General features: G+C 37.2%; 1 long non-coding RNA gene across 11 annotated transcripts in view; it reads left to right on the top strand.

The window, feature by feature from the left end:
* Window positions 1-18612, top strand: part of LOC142144649 (uncharacterized) — a 466443-nt gene that overhangs the window by 94905 nt on the left and 352926 nt on the right. For 7 of the 11 annotated variants that reach the window (XR_012689763.1, XR_012689758.1, XR_012689760.1 and 4 more), the window contains exon 3: window positions 9477-9614. The exons of 2 other annotated variants lie outside the window; for them this stretch is intronic. This is a non-coding gene — a long non-coding RNA (uncharacterized LOC142144649). Of the gene's footprint in view, window positions 1-2864; window positions 2932-9476; window positions 9615-9692; window positions 9843-18612 lie in introns of those variants that run through there. 2 more of the 11 variants (XR_012689762.1, XR_012689767.1) reach the window with 2 other exon arrangements.

Raw genomic sequence — 18612 nt, 5'->3', positions numbered from 1 at the left:
GAACTTGAGGCCTATAAATGCTTTCCACAAATTATTCTTGCAAAGTGGGGCCAAGCACAACTGCAGTTAGCAACTCAATAACGACAGGTCTATTTCCTATTAGAGTTAATTGTAAAGATATCATTACATTAAATGAACCGTTGCATTTGAACTTTCCACACCCAGTTAGATGTAATCCATCTTTTAAATCTAGGATCCTTTTATCCACAAGGATAATTCCGAAAGATACAGTGGAAAGTTGAAAAAATCTATATATTATCTACAGATATTTAATGTTGCTACTATCTACTTTTTATCTATTTTTATATTTTAAATTGCAACATTTTTATTTTATATTAAAACATACTTATTACATCATGTCCAAGCCATGTCATCCTAAAAAAAATATTTTCATCAACACCAAAAAACATCCAAACCACAAACCCACTCATTACTTCAACTGAGACAAATGAAACACAGATCCCGTGTGGACAAAGGCTATCCGCCACAATGATTTATTAGCATGGTCACGTGTATGAATGTTTATGCCAACTACAAATACAGCTGGGAGGCACAATAAACGTCTAATTCTCCAATAGCGCTTTCTGAGATTGAACGCCCCAAAGTCCATTTCAGAAAGTGCTTAATTGTAGATAAAGCAGAAGTGGTATTCAGAAAGGTATGATATGCTGGGAGGACATTAACAGCTATCTCTGAACATTAAATACAAGGGGGCATATTGAATTAGGTTTCCGGTCCGCGATAAGGCGCGGGAACGGGCCACAAAGGCAATCTACGGTACCGCAATAATGTGAATTTTCGTGCGCACCCCGTAGGGTGAAGGAAAATCGGTGTTATTGCGGTACCGTATTTCCGTCAATACTGCACACTTTTCACGGTAACATGCATTGCCGCGGATTGTAAACCTAATTGAATATGCCCCTATGTGGCCAAAATAAGTGCTGGAGCTATATTCCTGTGCCTAGCGAACAGCAACCAAACAGAAATAGCAATTGGTGGGAACTGAGAAATTGATTACAGAGGTAACCCTGTGATGTGATGCTACGTGAATAGCTCAGATTTTACTTTTATGCCTAATTCCTACCCTAGATTAACTCCCAATTAAAATAATTATCCTCCCACAGTCATGTCTTCCCTCTCCTGGGAGTCCCGTTCTGGCTGATTGCCAGCTGTTCATGTGATTTAAAAATGTATTGCAGGTATCTGGTTGGTAGGTCCAGTAAAAAAGTAAATTTATGTAAGCATAAGCAAATGTATTCATTAATTACTAGCGTTAAACTATTGGTTTTTTTTGTTGTTTTTTTTAAACATAGGGTCTGATTTATGAAGTAATGTAAATGCCGATATGTATCCTATCTTGCGTTTTTTCACATGCGTGAAACCAAAAGTCAATGTTCAATAATTGCGTGCCTAGATCGAGCACACATATCAGTTCAAGCCCCTCACCTCAACTGGTCAGTGTTACTGGTACTATCTATGTTCATGCTGTCATAATGTTAACAGCTTCATGGCTAACAGAGCTAACAAGTAGAAGCCAATTATAATGTCAAACTGATGTTATCAGCATGTTGTAACAGACTGTAAGGAATACAGGAATGTCACGGACTGTATAGGAATAGACAACTTACATAAGCAGAAATCATAATACTTTCACAAACAATACGCAATGCCTTCTTCAGCTAGATCTCTTAGTTGAACATAAAACATATAATGTATTGTTTTCAATACCAGAAACATTGACGAGTTCATCTAACATGTCAGAGATTAGAGCTGGGGAATCAACTTGTTTTGATTATTTTATGGTGGAATTCTAGTCTAAGGCAAGTGAGCGGCATTGTTATTTTATTATTTTTCTATACTATCTCCTCGTGGCATGGGCAGCTTTTCCAGTAGTTATGCCTCTAGCTATCAATGTTTTCACAATCACTTTAATTGTACGTCTTGTAGAGTAATGATTTGAGAAAGTTTATTTTAAATTATTAACCATTAATAAGTGCATTGGTGATATCATTATGTCTTCAGAAAACAAGTGAAGGTTGTGAATCGTTAAGGCTAATGCTACCTATAATTACACATTGTACAACATTCAGTAATGTAAGTCATTGTGCAGTATACAGCATTCTTCCATATAGCAATGCTAAACAGTTTTGCATATGGGTAAAGTGAAGTTTGAGGCATCTCATTTTGATTAAAATATGTAACACAACCATTGGCAATTAATGCGGTACTTATCCTATGGGTCAGACCCAGAGACAGTGGTTGCAAGCCTATATTCTACCAACTAATAAACTAATTACTGGTCACCTTTTAATATTGTTATTTTGTAGAACGTCAAACATTTTGATCAACAATATACTTTCTAGACAGCAATAAAGTAATTAAAAGAAGCACACTATTAATTAAAATGAGAACATATGGCGCTGACCAACAACGTTTTGGAAGTACTGGACTAAAAAGCCTTGATTTATGAAGCTACCTCTAAAATAAAATGCGGCCAAAAATTCTTTTTAAATGCTTTTCATGGCTTTTTGTTTACTGGAAAAAATTAAAATACAGTTTACATGTCAACGATGTGCCAGTGTGTGATTTACCAGAATTGTTAATATATGCCAGGGTTCCGTGGTTATATGTTTCTTTCACAGTATGCATAATAATTAAATAAAAGTCATTCTGCTATTTGATATCCTCTTTTTTTTCCTTGTTGGTCAATGGTTCCAATGGAAAAGATCTCTCACGGATCTATTTCCGTGAGAAAATATTTTTTCAGCATGCATTTGGCAGGGGCCATAAATTTATTTTAGTAATGTACCGTGGGGAAAATGTATTTGTTGATCTCAATTACTTAAGATAAGTGTATGAGTATATGCCTCTGGTAACATCAGCACTGAGCTCCTTAGCATGTCGTGTTTGTTGGGATACAATGCTAGAAAGGTAAGACAATCCCACTTGTCTAACTTTGTTATAATTATACGTGTGTAACCACTGCCATAGCTTCGTTAGAATCGCTAGCAATTATTGCTGCTGCTTCATAGTCTTGTGCCTTGTTATCCGTTATATTTCTGTGTCTTTCTTTACTAGCCAAACTGCCCTAGGAAAAGATTTACAGTAAGAAGTGTTAGATGTTAATGAAAGATGACATACATTTGCTAGTACTACCACTTGCCAAAATCATGATGTATAGATATTTATATGCTCAGACTTCCTTCAATAGTAATGTTATAAATAACATCTGATGTAACTGTATTGGGGTCCTGGACAAGGTAATGATTCTCAGAAAACACATATGTAGTTTCCTGTCCTTCATTTGGGGGTGTTGGCGTAGCCGCCCACATCTGGAAATTTTATTTCTCGCCACCAGGAAGTGGCTTTGTCCTCTTCTTCCCAGGATACAGGTGACCCTGGAAATGCAGGTTTAGTCCTAGGAAACTTGAGTGTGGAGCAGATAGAGGTAACAAATGAGTGTTACCGGACCATCTTTTTCTGAAGGAATCAATAGTTAATATTATGACCTCTTTCCCCCATCTGTTCTCTGGATGGTTGCATACATTACATTTAAGGCACATTATGTGTTCCCAGAGCTTACACTCTCGCTGACTGAGACGGTCACTCTCCAGCCACTGCACTACCAGGTTCACATCGCTTGCCCTGATCTCACCACAGTCAAGTATATCTCTTCCTATTGGCTATTGTCTTGCCGCACCCTGTACTCACAGGTGGACAGTCTACACTCACAGGACAGGATGCCTCTCATAGTAGACAACCATACTCCTAACTCTCACCATTCTGAAAAGTCAGGCTGACAGCACCTGGCTTAGCTGCCTCCCCTGAACTCACCGCATCACTCAGCACCAAGCCCCTCTCAATCACCACCACTTACTTGGCTGTGTCTCTCCATCACTACCATGTTTCAGTCTCTGCCTTCCTAGCCCAGCTATGTAACAAACTGTGCCATCTCCATATCTGGAACTATTGCATACCTCATTTCAAGCACACCACCTATTGATCACCCCTCACTCCCTGAATAACCCTGAATCCCCCTGCACATCCCTGATACATTCCCTTACCTGGCAAACCTAGGGTGCTAGAATGATATTAAACATTTATAACAGGACAAGAACCTTCAAATTTCTCTACCTGAAATACTTTATTACTTCCCTCCTGAAGAAGGACATCACTAGGCCCTTATCATTCAATGTGATTTGCTCTCACACACTCTCTTGATACGTACCCTAGGCAATATATTACTAATGGGCAAGCAAGTTATTGCTCCTATACACAAAATTAGCTGATAGGCTGACCTAGAAAAACCACCATATGAGGACTCATGGACCACAGAGAAACTGAGAGACAGAGAGAAAGAAAATATAAATCCTCCATTTCACTGTCAAACATTTTATTTGTTTTCCGAGAAACAGTAATAGTCAAATATTATCACCCACGCAGGGGTATCATACAGGTATCATTATGTTTATTAGTGTACATATAAGAAATGGTACAGTACAAAGATATCAGCGATAACATCTTATAGTTATTAAAGAATGGATAAAACTTTATAACCATATTGATTCTGTAGTGTAATAAATAAAGTACACTCTATTAGAAACAGTCCAATGCTCGCAGTTTCTCAATAACAAATGGTGATTTGCACATCGCTACCAGATTTTCTCATACTTATCTAATTTATTATGGCTCGTATACATGTATCTTTCGTGGCCAACTATATAATTGACCAGATTGATTGATTGATTTTGACATCCTCTATTTCAAATCTCTGTGATTGATTGACAAAATTGGGTTTGAGATCAGTGGAGAAGGGTCTCTATCAATTCTTATCAAATAGAATATTACGTATACATATTTAATCAATTGTAATACACTATGAATTGAGGGGATTTTTTTTAAATGTTATATTATTATTTTATTTTATTAGTTCCATTTATCCTATGATTGATTATATGCCTGAATTTCGCTACATATTATATGCAATACATTTTTTATAATTTCTTTATGTTTCTATTTCCAGTTTGTTATATGTGAAAAAACATAAGTTAAATAAGCCTGATGTGAGTGTAGACTGATATTTCTATTAGTTAGTGCTGGTCAAAGCTTTGTTTTTATATTGTGTTTTAGGTTTAGTGGCCTATTTAATATTATTTAAAATCTTTGATTACTGTGCATGAAAATCACTGAATGAGGACAGAGGATGTAGACCCATGATATAAGCATTTAGAAATGAGTGAACAATTCTAGCAATGATCAAACAGGAAATAGTGGAGAGTGTGGGAGAGAAGTTTTTCCCAGTGGGAACATTCACTAAATATGTTTCTGAAGAATTCTAATTTACAGTAATATTATATAGTGCAATAATATGAGCTTGAATCAAAAATTGGATAAACAGTCGTTAAGTTATTTGATAGGCAGCCATAATATATATGCTTTTTCATAGCTGTCCATGCTGGTAGATTCACTGGTTAGAAATTCTAAAATACAGGATGCTACCATTTCTTTTTTTCCTGCATGCTGGAAGCAGTTTGTGCTCTTGTGTTGTGTACATTAATTGCAGGTAGTTGGTGTATTACTCTTAAATATCCTGGTTAAACTTCACAGTATTATTTTAGCACTATTCAAATGTATAATATGGCGTGTTTTAGTGGGTTTCCTCCGGGTGCTTTGGTTAATTTTGCACTCCAAAAACATACTAGTAGGTTAAATGGCTGCTATTAAATTTGACCCTTGTCTGTGTTTTTGTCTTTCTGTGTCTGTGAGGGAATTTAGACTGTAAGCTCCAATGGGGCAGGGACTTAAGTGAGTGACAAATATTCTCTGTACTGCGCTGCAGAATTAGTGACACTATAGAAATAAATGATGATGACGAATTTTGGTTTATTTTCTTTCATTTTGCTACTTTCATGTTTCTGTTTCTTTTATTTCCAAAATGTACAGAATTTGCTGATTAGAGCACTTTGTCAGCATACTTTCAACAATCTTTCTTTGCACAACCTCTATTATACTGTATATGATCATCATCATCATCATTTATATATAAAGTACCAACATATTCCGTAGCGCTTTACAATTGGGGACAAACATAGTAAACTAATAAACAAACTGAGTAAAACAGAAAAAGAGGTGAGAAGGCCCTGCTCCCAAGCTTACTATCTATGGGACAATGGGAGTTTGACACATGAGGCTAAGGCTAAGCCTACTTTTTGCATTTCGGCCCAGCCAGGCTGCAAAGGTAAAAGTGACTCGTAGGCTAAATGATCCTGTCACACAACAATGTTGGTCAGGGGGTAGTTGTCTTCTGTGAAATTGTGTAGCGGGTGGTAATAGGGTAAGGTAGTGAGGTTAAGAGAGTGGTTGAGGAATATTATAAGCTTGTCTGAAGAGGTAGGTTTTCAGAGAACGCTTACAAACTTTCAAGCGTTCTTGAAATGACTCCACCCATAATATGCCATTAAAATGTACTCTACAATACTATGGAGACATCAAAATGTATCACTGTTGGAAACAAGCATTAAGGGCTGTACAGCTCTTTTGATTGGTGCAACATATGCACCCATATTTTTGCTGAGAACCTGCTGACCATATCACATTCTACCACTGCTCCGTAGTCCATTGTATGTACTTTTTGCACCGCTGAACTCACAAATGTTCAATGCCAGATGTGATGACTGGTTTTGTTACTTCGACCTAACTATGATATCCTGCTCCGCGGAGTTCTCATCAGACCATTTGTTTTATTAAACTGTCTACTCTTGCCACATGTTGAAATGTGCAGTCAGTTGATCTGCAGGTACTTATCAGTTTTGCTGTCCACTTCACGAGTATAACAATAATCTGCGCACTGTTACCCTTTGCTGATTATCTTTTTCCTTGCAGCTCCATGCTGGACATCACCTTAGACACTATTGCTCATTAAACTTTAGCAAGTTGAGCTGACTTGGTCACTGAAGCTGCTAACAATCACCCCTCTCCCACACACACTCCCTCATATCAATCAGTATAGGCAATAGAGTGAGTCCAGCATTTATTTTTAGACATGAATTGACCATGCTATTATGTTATTTATTTAATTAAAGCATTCTCTAAAGCTGTGTGGAATACATTGCTTTCAATATACTTGGTGTCCCTCATTTGCCCAGTTATTTCCATTTTTGTCCACTGCCAGTACTTTCCAAGCAGATATAATCCTTGCATGTATGATAAATAGGTCAGATTATTTAGTGGTGATGTATCGGTACATGCACACTGATAAACCATATTTGCCTAATTTTATTTCTCAGGATATAGAGTGAAAACACTCAGGTTACTATCATACAGCAATGACATTTAAATATTCACCTAAACAGGTGGAAAATTAGTGTCAGGTTAGTGTCAGGTGTGTACTCTCTGAGGCTTTGGAACACTAAATAACTAGGTAACAAGTTTTTTCCAGTACTTAAAGCTAATCAGCTTAGCATAATTGAGTCTGAAGGAAGATAGTACTTGACCCTTTTGTAATTTATCATTCACCAAGTATTGTCATTTTATTTTCCATATGGTAAGTAATATATATAACAAATGTTAATGTTGAAGAATTGTTAGAGCGTTCAGTACAGTGATGCCTTCATGCTGGTGAGACTAAGGGTCCCCAACATCTGGTAAAGCCTGTGTTTGTTGTCTTTTAAATTTTTAGTTCAATATAATATTATCATATACTGTATGTACATATGGAAGCCCATATCAATCCATATACATATGCACATAGAAGTAGAGATTCAGAGAAATCTTGTGACGCTTATATAGCCGCATGTTCAGTGTACCTACAGTTGTAAAGGGCATACATGTGCTTTTCATTTTTTACTTCTACAATATTACATGCAAAAGCACCTCAGTGATGCAACTGGTTCTTAGTACATTGATAGGTGCATTCTCCTGAATATCAGTTCGAGCAACAAAATGACTGCCTTCCCTGCGGCCTAGCAACTATGTGCACTGTAATCCAGCTGGAATCACCTCCTATAACATAAGAATGCTATAAACATTTGCTTTGAGGTAAAATTAACACACACAGAACATAGAAGAATAGTGCCCTGGCAGATGGTCAAGATGAATGTAGAGAATCATCCTGTCTGGACACCTGTGGGCCCTACTTGGCTGTCCAAGCTTTCTGGTAACCATGACAGTCTTTGTAGACACCATTGTATGATCTATTTTGTTCTTGGTAAATGACATTTGGCCCAGAATATGTGTAATAACGTATATGCAAACATGCAGCCCTTCCTATAGAAAGTGTACAGCACAGACTGGAAAGTAGCCTGAATCAGTGTCTATAAACACATTTTAATACATGTGGCATTTTTTTCTGTTAATTTGCAATGTTAAAGTGTTGTGTAGAAGGCACAAGAGGTAATTTTAGAAACGTACGCCTCAAAACGCCTTGGTTTTGTACCAATGAGTCTGGATACTTCATCCTATACACATCAAGGTCTGTGCCTTGTCTCTGCTCTCGGGAGACGCTTAAGCAACCTAGAAGTGAGCCTAGGTGTGCTGAGAATCTGACAAACCTGAAGAGGTGCACTGTGCAATAGTGTAACATCACATCACAGTCCAACCACTCTTTTCAATAAAACTGTGTTTCTCACCTAAAATACTGCTCAGTTTAGTCTCACTTATCACTTACTTTAAGCCCTGAATGTGAAGAGACATTGGGACCATCTTTATGTACATATGGCAATTTTGTGTATGCTAATTTCTGTATTATATTAATCTGCGTGTGCCTGGAAAAGTGCTTCTTTGCTGAAGTGCAACATGTTAAAATTGTAGGATGAAAGCCAGAGACTTGTATCTCTGAGCTGGTGCAAAACGGAATTCCATTTGAGCATTGAAATGGCTTTGCCCCCTAAAAATTCCCTATCTCCAGTGCTTTAATTGCATTGATCTCTCTCTGCAAAAGAAAATCTTATTGTTGCACTGTCCACAAAATAAGACACTTTGGTGCCTCTGCTCTGTATTTTACTAGAGATGGCGTCAACTCAATTCCCAGAGTTCCCACAAACACCGTCAACTTGTTCTGTAACCCTAGGCACCTTGTAGAAACCTTTGCACACTTGTCCAGATCAAGTGACACAGTGCATATATATATATATCACTTTTGTCGTGTAAAGTTTAGAAAGAAGCATTGACTACATGACAATGTAGGAAACTAACATTGCACTAAAATACATTATTGCCCTTGTGAAATGCAAACCGTTATTTTACTACTGAAGATTATTTCCTAAACTGACTCTGACATGGAGAGGTTTAAACTTTTTACTTAAAATAGCAAAAAAAATGAAAAAATAAATAAATACATGTTTACAAACCAGGGGACAATATATTAGAAAATATATATTTGTCTTAACAACTGTATGAGTTTATCAAGAAAGACAGAATCTTCTTTATTTGTCTAATATTCTAGGCCATCCTCATAATATTGTTTTTACATATTATAGATATAAGCAGTGCTCTTCCCACATTTGGGTTCCTGCTCTATTACTGGAAGTGCAACAGTAGAGATCCAACAGCCCTGAGAATTTGACCAGTCACAGTCAGAAATATGACAAGAATTTAGCGAGAGGAAGTGGTATCTGGTGAGTCAGCATGACTAATTTCGTTCATTATAAGTTTGCATTTTTTTTTACTTCTTAAGCTTGTAGGTATAAATGTTTAATAAAGAGAAATACAGTAAGTTCTACAGACTTGGATAGCAGAATCTGTCTTTAATTGTGTGCTTTCTTTTTCACAATAATTATCAATGCTAAGAAAGTTTTCATTCACAAGGAAGTTGCAGTGTTGGACAACCTCCTCACTATTTGTGGGTATGTACAGTAGATTTGCTTGATTCCAGCAGGTTGTTTTATTTCAGCTATCATTCCAAAAATGCTTGTAACTTGTATTTGGCCAAGTTTTGTTCCTAAAAGAATTGTATCATCACATCTGTCACACAATATTTGACACAACTGTATTTAATCAGTTAAGGTAGAGTGGGAACATTTCAGTTATCTCTGTACATGTGACTGGGCAATAAGTGGATTTATTTGTATAATGTTGTATAGTATATTGTACGTCATAGAACAAAGTTGTTTTGTTTTATCTCAGCTTATTTGGCTTTGTTTGAGCAAAACACAGACTAAAAGCTCCTATTGAGGCTCAGTTTTCACAGTTGTAAATAGCTGTATTTAACTAGTTATTTTCTATTTATTGTCTTTATTGTACTGAAAATACATGGATAGACTTTCGTGGCTATGTATCAAAATATATGAAGAGTATGAATACCCAGGAAGGTTAGCATGGTTTTGCTACACTCCTGTTAGTATTCAGTTCATTGCACTTTATTCATTCTGCACACATGACTATAGAGATAGAGATGACTTTATTAATTATTGTCATATAGATGACTTTATTAATTATGTATTCAATTCACTGTACTTTATTTATTCTGCAGAGATGACTATAGGTAAATCTATTAGGGAAAGTGGAAACCACTGTTAATGTTGTGTCATGTAGGAAGTGCAGTGTAATACAAAGGTTTCCCTGGTAGCAGTGTATGCTGTTGCCCATCTGTGTGACTGCTGCCTTACTCAGGAGTTGGGTAGTGTATAATCGACACCAAGAATAGAATCGGGACTTTGAAATATAAAGTGATGTACTGCTTAATGCAGCAAAGTAGCTAGTTGTGGGTAATGTTCGTTATGCAGTGATAATCAAGTGCTTATGACTGACATACTGTAGATCAATAGTGTTATTGTGGGATCACTACTTACACGGACAGATATCCTTTGTAAAATAATCTCGAGAGACCACATAATTGACATAGAGTACTTTTTTGTTTTGCTTCTCTTCTTCTAATGCTCAACTCTGGATGGATGAAGCAGATAACTGTAAAATGGACTGTGGGTTATCCCTTATTACATCCCGAGCCCTCGTAAATATTTGAAAAGTTATTAGTGCTATTGCAGCATTAATCTGTTTTGTGGGTGATTTCCACTACCTCATGCACTGATTGTGGTGAATGATATAATGCTCTGAGCACCCTCACTCCTGACTAAAGCAATAGATGACAGCATCCATCCAGCTCGGGAGAATAATTGCTCATCATGGATGGGCTCAATAGATTTTCATGCTAATAACAGTTAAAGTGCTATAACTGTAGTGAAGGAAGACTAGTCATCCCTTACTAATACCATCAGTAATGTAACAGCAGGTAAATAAAAATGGTTACTCCAATCTACAGCATAAATAGGATGGGTAGAATGACGGTCTACTGAAGAATATTTGGCTAATAGAAAATAATATACCGGTATTGTTTTATTATTATAATGTGTCAGATGTGTAAGGACTTTATAAAAGCACAGTGGCACATCAAAGTAGGATTGGTTGAAAGAATGGTTTCATTTACCTTCTCTTTATTTCCCCTAAAACACAACCAGTTTTCTGGTTTACTTTGCTTTATCACCGGCATTAGGCAGAAAGTGGCAGATGAAAGAAGAGTTTAGAACAGGGGCAAGTGTATGAGATGGAAATTTCTTAAAAATATATTGAATAGGCTACTGGCGTAAACTGAGCTCTCTTCCTTATATAAAGTATGGCCTTCTGATGTCACTCATGGAGAATAAGTAAGAAACAATATTGCTTTCAAAATGGCACCGTCCACCCGTGCTCCCCGACAGATTTATTGGGGAACATTTCTGAATTTATTACTCACCACTGTTAAGCATGTAATAGCACAGGCATATCTACAAGTGCAGCTTATATAAATCATCAGGATGCTCAATATATGTAAATAAAAGTGTAAATTCTTAGACGTAGCAATTGCTCTGTTATGTTTCGCATATGTGCCCAGTCTCCTGGAATGTCCGGGATCCTGCCCCAGACTACCAGGAGACCAATTCACCCTCCTTCATCCTGGCAGCTTCCAAGCAATGTGGGCGGGACATGGGTCCTCAGTGACGCAATACATTGCATAATGTTGGCCCCACCAATTAAAATACAATGACTGAATAAATCTTCCATCATCTTAATATGTGGCATTGTCCAAGTTATTATAGCCAGAGCATGGACGACAGATGAGAACCTGTGCTTCCACAAATGGGTTGCTCTAGTGAACTCACACTAGCAGGCTCTATGTAGAAATGCTGTATAATTTGCTAAAAATAATTTACTCCAGTAGGCAGTGAAGTTATTGTCGGATAACCAAGTTGAAGTTTCTTCCTAGACACCCAGTTCTGCGTCCTAAGCTTCTCTTCCATCACGGAAGCCTAATCATAATGTTGTATACTGCTTTTACTATGTGCCGCTATACGTCATGCAGGCCACAGTTTGGTCACTTGCTTTTCCAACATGTCTCCGGTTTGTATTTTTATATACTCCTGTACCTACCTGAATTAATTAATACAAGTTTACATGTTAAGGTCTCTATTGGACAGACATATGTATGTGGTATTTGACCTTACTCTGGGTACCTTGGGATAGATTGCAGTTTGTATTATATTTTGGGTTTGTTTTGTACTGCTTTGGTTTACTATTAATAAAATGTCAACAAAAACGTGATTTAAAAACAGCATAGCATTTATATAAATGTGCAGGGACTTATCGCATCTTAGCACACCATATAACCGAGCAATAATGCAACAGGTGTCTTTTTTATCAATAATTTTATTTGTAAAATACAAAGGACGTATTGCAACCATAAAGTAAGAGGACAACATGATGGTGCATTCATCAATCACAGCATATTAAGGAACCTAAACCCCACTATCATTTAGATGCTTTGCAGAAGCATAATAAGCACATTTCATTTTAAAGCCTGGATATTGCAGAAAACATTATGCTATACAGGAATTAAGTGTAGTATAAAAGTGGACGTAAATCATCTCCATCGTCTTCATTACAAGACACTTTTGAAAATACTATAGAAAAATGAGGGACCCATTTGTGTCATTGTGTTTATACCATGATAAAAGGGAACCCAACACATCATTTTTATTCTATATTCTCTTTTTTAAACTCCATGGCATCCCACACGAATATTGGGGCTGCCAATGATTTCTCAATCAAATTAGATTTTCAGTAACGAATTATATTTACATAAGCCACAATTGATGCTATGATGATTTGCAAATTATTGTTATAACTTCCCAGATGCCTTCTAGTATAAACCATATATTAAAGCTTTTTCTAAGCTGGCCTCTCCCACCATCCATAAGCCCAGGAGAAACTGCATGTCTCTCACAGCCAGGCTGAAAACTCAAGCGGGAGTGTGTAAGCAGGAGGACCAATCACACCCCCACTCTGTTGCCATTTAATGTTTGTCAACAAAATTAATTTGTCGGTTCTGCATTACAGAACCCCCGGGACAAATTGCTGTTTGAGGCAGCCCCTGCTCTGAGGAGAGGCCTCCTTAGGATATTTTCCTATGTAATAGTTCAGCTTTAAAGGTTTTTCTAAGCAGTCTGCACGTGAGCTGGAGAGTTCAGCTGACTTGTATCAGTTCAGTTTGAAAAGATAGTACTCAGAGCTCTCACACTCCCTCCCTATTATTCACTATAATAGAACTTGGCAGGCTACAATGTTGTAGCTCTCTGCAAAAATGTTAACCCTTTGTGCTACATAGATGGTTATAAAATGATACCTCGTTTTTATGTATAAAGGAGCAGATAAATTATTAAAAAAACATCTGCACAGCATTGTATTATCTGTTGCAAGATATGAACACAATAGGATAAGCTAATATGATGCCTACTATGTGACTATAGAGATACTTTAAGTTAAAGGAATATATTTACTAAACTGTGGGCTTGAAAAAGTGGAGATGTTGCCTATAGCAACCAATCAGATTCTAGCTACCATTTTGTAGAATGTACTAAATAAATGATAACTAGAATCTGATTTGTTGCTATAGGCAACATCTCCACTTTTTCAAGCCCCCAGTTTAGTAAATCTAGCCCAAAGTTTCTGAGACCTTAGGAGGAAATAGAATGCAGAATATTTCCCCCAAAATGTCTTCAAGTACCCATTCCCTGTGTGGGGAAATAGACTGAGTAACCTGTACACGATTAAGGGGATCATTTAAACTTGGCCTGTTGATAATCTTGATTGATTTTCTGAATCATTTGGCAAAAATAGTTTTGCCTAAATCTATTTTTATACTGGTGCATGTAGGACATCTCAATTTACCAGGAAAGGTGGTTAAGGAGATGTTATCATGAAAGTCTGAGGGAAGAGAAACATCAGCTAGGGACAACTGTGGACAAAAGAGATTATTGGGCATTATCCAGCCAATACTTTCACCACCATCTGGTTTTACTGATAATTAAATTGCTATTTTATACCTGTCCAGAAAAATTTCTAAAAATCATCAATTTGAGAAAACGCAGTTTGATACATTTACCCCTGAAGCTCTTCTGATGGCCAAACACACTATTAAGACACTTTCCTGGAGATTCAATTCAATTTGTTTATAAGGTAAAAATATCCGCTCATTTTTCGTCACACCTCTATGGGGCGAGAGCATAAATGAGGAATATAAATATTCCCCCCCACACACATACCTTTCAGTTGTTTCCTTTATTTTGGTAGTTATCTGTAAATATAATAGTTTATCTGGAGCTTAAAGCATAGTAAAGCAATTTATTGGCATTGTCAGCTGCAATAAAGTTGTCAAATGTGTTCTAAAAAAAATTACATTATCTCCATCTTTAAAACAAGTAACATTACTCTTAAAAATAAGGCTTCTAGTAATAATAATTTGCATTGCTGGAGAAAAAGAGTTTGAGAAATGTATCATAAGATGTGCAAACACCACCTGAATCAATACACTTAAACAACACCCACACACCAGGATCAGTATTACTGGTAATATCACAGCACTTACTGGCAGCGTTTGATAGTTTCATTTTGTCTGATTAAGGCAACATCTTTTTCTGCTGATAACATTAGATATTTATTTTTTTTACTAAAAAATAACATATATTGTTCATCCTACTGTGAACCACCTTGCTTTCCTGTCTATATTTACACCCTGTTCTCTTGGTTGTTACTGGGTTCAGACTCCAAGAGAAATAGCTCTGAGTGATCAGTACACTTGTTACCTGTAAGTAATATATATATATATATATATATATATATATATATATATATATATATATATATATATATATATATATATATATATATATATATATATATATACATACATACACATGCACACACACGGGTTCAGACTTTTCATTACTAGATGGGATATATGTGGTTTGGGGGACAGCAGATGGTTGTTAAATAAAGCTAAGACATCATAATGTATATAAAGGTGTAATGCAAATTACAGTTTAACAGCTGTGGACACGTGTGGTAAGGTTTCACAAATACATTTTGGCTTGTATCTGATAGGTGCACTTTAGAGCAGGCTTAAAGGGTTGGTTCGGTTATGGACAAGCCCCCCTCTTTATGACGTGTCAAATATGTAGCAATCGGGGGGATTCCCTTCCCAGAGATTCCCCCCGTTACCTAAATTCAGAAATGTATGGTTCAGTAGCTTTCAGCACAGGAGGACTTTTAGCCTCTATCAAGCTGTGTGTAAGAGGACTGAAAGGACTGATGTTTGATAATCTCAGATCTTATTGCAAAACCAACATATGGGTGCTCCATATATTCTCAAAGTCATGGTTAAGTATAGTGTTTATTTGGCTAATCCTCCTCATTAAATCACTGTTGGCTTAGACCTAACATTTTAATGCTTGTTTGGCATTCATTTGCATAGTAAACAATTGAAAGTAAGGAGCCAAAGGGAATATGTTGCAATCATGTTAGATATTTGCCTTTTAATCCATCCTACATTGCTTTTTCAGTATATACAAATCATCATCATCACCATTTATTTATATAGTGCCACTAATTCCGCAGCACTGTACAGAGAACTCACTCGCATCAGTCCCTGCCCCATTGGCGCTTACAATCTAAATTTCCTAACACACACACACACACTAGGGTCAATTTGTTAGTAGCCAATTAACCTACTAGTATGTTTTTGGAGTGTGGGTAGAAACCGGAGCACCCGGAGGAAACCCACGCAAACACAGGGAGAACATACAAACCACACAGATAAGGCCATGGTCCGGAATTGAACTCAAGACTCCAGCGCTGTGAGGCAGTGCTAACCACTAAGCCACCGTGCTGCCCACAAATGTGAGAGAGTCACAATGTGCATTTGGGTGTCTTCAGAACCAGGCATAAAAAGCTGTGTGACCACCTCTAAAATGAAAGTAACAACTCTGGCGGTCTCCTCGTCTTCCAATGCATTTAAATAGCAGAGATAGCACCTTCAGATCCAACTGCAGTATGACAATAACATCCTTGCCTACATTTAGGCTCAAGCAATGCTCCTCCACCTCTTTAAATGACCATGCACATTGTGCTTTTCATAGAAAATTAGCAGTTTACACCTAATTAACTGCAAATTGAAGCATACATCAGCCCGAAAAAACGCTATTAAAATTTAAGTCAGAATTGACATTTAATCCGTTGTATGTAACCATGTACGCAGTTGTAGGCCGACCCAGATAATGTCAAATAAGGTTTTTTAGTCCAAGTACGAAACAGATTTTTCATATTTGCCCACTCAAACTGGCATATGTAGGGGCATCCTCAGGTCCATGGGTTCAGCTCACCCATGGGAGCAGAGCATGGTTCTGTTATATTGTTACAGAGAACACAGAGATTATAAGGGGAATTGTTGATCCTTATATAATGAATCACATATAATGGCTTCTTATATTGTAAATTGTATTATAAACATACTCTTTGTCTGGGGAGGGTTGCCAAAGTTTAGCTGGGGGGGGGGGGATTCGACTCAGCCGTCTTCTAGGAACATTTTGAAGGGAAAAACAAGCAAGTAGCCCAGTGACCCAGCCCAAGGTAGCCCTCTATGGGAACAGCCCTGAGGGCAGATGCCCACCTGGCCCCTTGCCCAGCCGGCCCCTGTTCTTTGTGGAGGTGTAGCGTTGAGAGGGTGATGATGATCAGAAATAATAGTTTGGCTGACTGTATAGAGAAATATATCTTTCGCTTCTTGTTTGTCAACACACATATGCAAAGAGTTAAATTATTTCTTGAAGCTGAAAGCTGCATGATAATAATTTATGTTTTTAAAATGTTTTGACTGCAAAACATTGCATATAGGGGCAGCCCCTTCGGCAGATCAAAGAAAGGAATCTGTGTGAGTGGCTTCCTTCGTAAGATGAAATATCATCCATGCTAGCTATTAGTTATTGCTCTCTGTCTGCTCCTGGCCAGCACTGCTTTTTGTGTAACATATGGGTCTCTATGCTCCAATATAGTCACAAGAAGATTCTGCCAACATTTCACTCAATAATGGTCTTCAGTAGACCTTGGCATTGATACGTCACTTGAAACCGTGACCCAATAGTAGCTGGCATGTCAAAAAATGTAAACATAATTTTAACAATCCCATCAGTTCATATCCCCCATCAGTCTGCTCCTGCATAAGACAAAATCACCCACTTTGTTACAAGGATGGTCACATGGAATGAATGTCAGTCTATAAGGTGGAGATTCAGTTCAAGGCACCGTGTCTCTGGAACAGTCCACAGAGACACATCCATGCAATGTTCAGGATGAAATTTCATAGCAGTGTGCTGAAAAATGAGCGAAGATTCCTTACTGTAATAACCCTCAATGTGCCCCGCCAGACATCAAGTCGAAGTCTGACAGCACATCACTCCACATCGACTCTCCCCCTTAAAGGCAACAGCTCCCCAGTTGATCTCTCTACCCATAGCCCTACACTTGCTTTCATTGTCCCTAAAATCTTTACTACCCGGGTGAAAAAATACTGTTGTGCAGTCATAGCACAGAGGTAGAGGGGAAAAACAGATATGTGACCCTGTGTTATTAGGCCACGTAATTGCATGACACTTTCAGTAAATTATTTATGTTTGGTACCCTACATCTTTATACGCAGTAAGAGTAGCCTAATATATTTTTTTCATTATAATGCATATACAATAGAAATATATGATACCAATCACAGCTCTTACTTAACTGCTCTATAATAAAAAAAATACAACACAATTCTAGGACTGAGAAATAAAATAAAAAGTTATTCACAGTGAAACTGGTGAATGGACATTGTGTAGAAAATCTGATCTGGTCACGAAGGGGTTAAGTCGGGTCTGTAGAATTCCATAAATGATAAATCTTTTTCTTGGCTCTTCTCAGTCTCATCCTAAATTCCAAAGCAAGCTGTTTGGCGTTAAAGGTAATCTTTTGACACTTTACTGTTTTAACATTGAATGTGAAACATCACATATTTCAGACAAAAAAGACCCCTTAAGTTGGGGCTAAAAAGGAATGCGTATATTGAGCTTATTTTCAGCCAAGGTGACAAAATCTGTGATGTCAATATCCTTTGTTTGTGTCCTGTCAGCAAACAGTTACATAGTCATATATCACGCTTCAACCTGTTTCTGAAGAGATATTGGAGATTAAACATTTTTCTGTATATTGTTGCAAAATCTTTCCAGTTGGAAAGAAGTGTTAGGAGGAGCGTGCTTTATCATAACCTAGAGCTGT

Source organism: Mixophyes fleayi, chromosome 3 (assembly GCF_038048845.1).
Source record: "Mixophyes fleayi isolate aMixFle1 chromosome 3, aMixFle1.hap1, whole genome shotgun sequence".
Lineage (NCBI taxonomy): Eukaryota > Metazoa > Chordata > Amphibia > Anura > Limnodynastidae > Mixophyes > Mixophyes fleayi.
The sequence above is the reverse complement of the archived record's forward strand: the minus strand, read 5'-3'. Positions and strand labels throughout refer to the sequence as shown.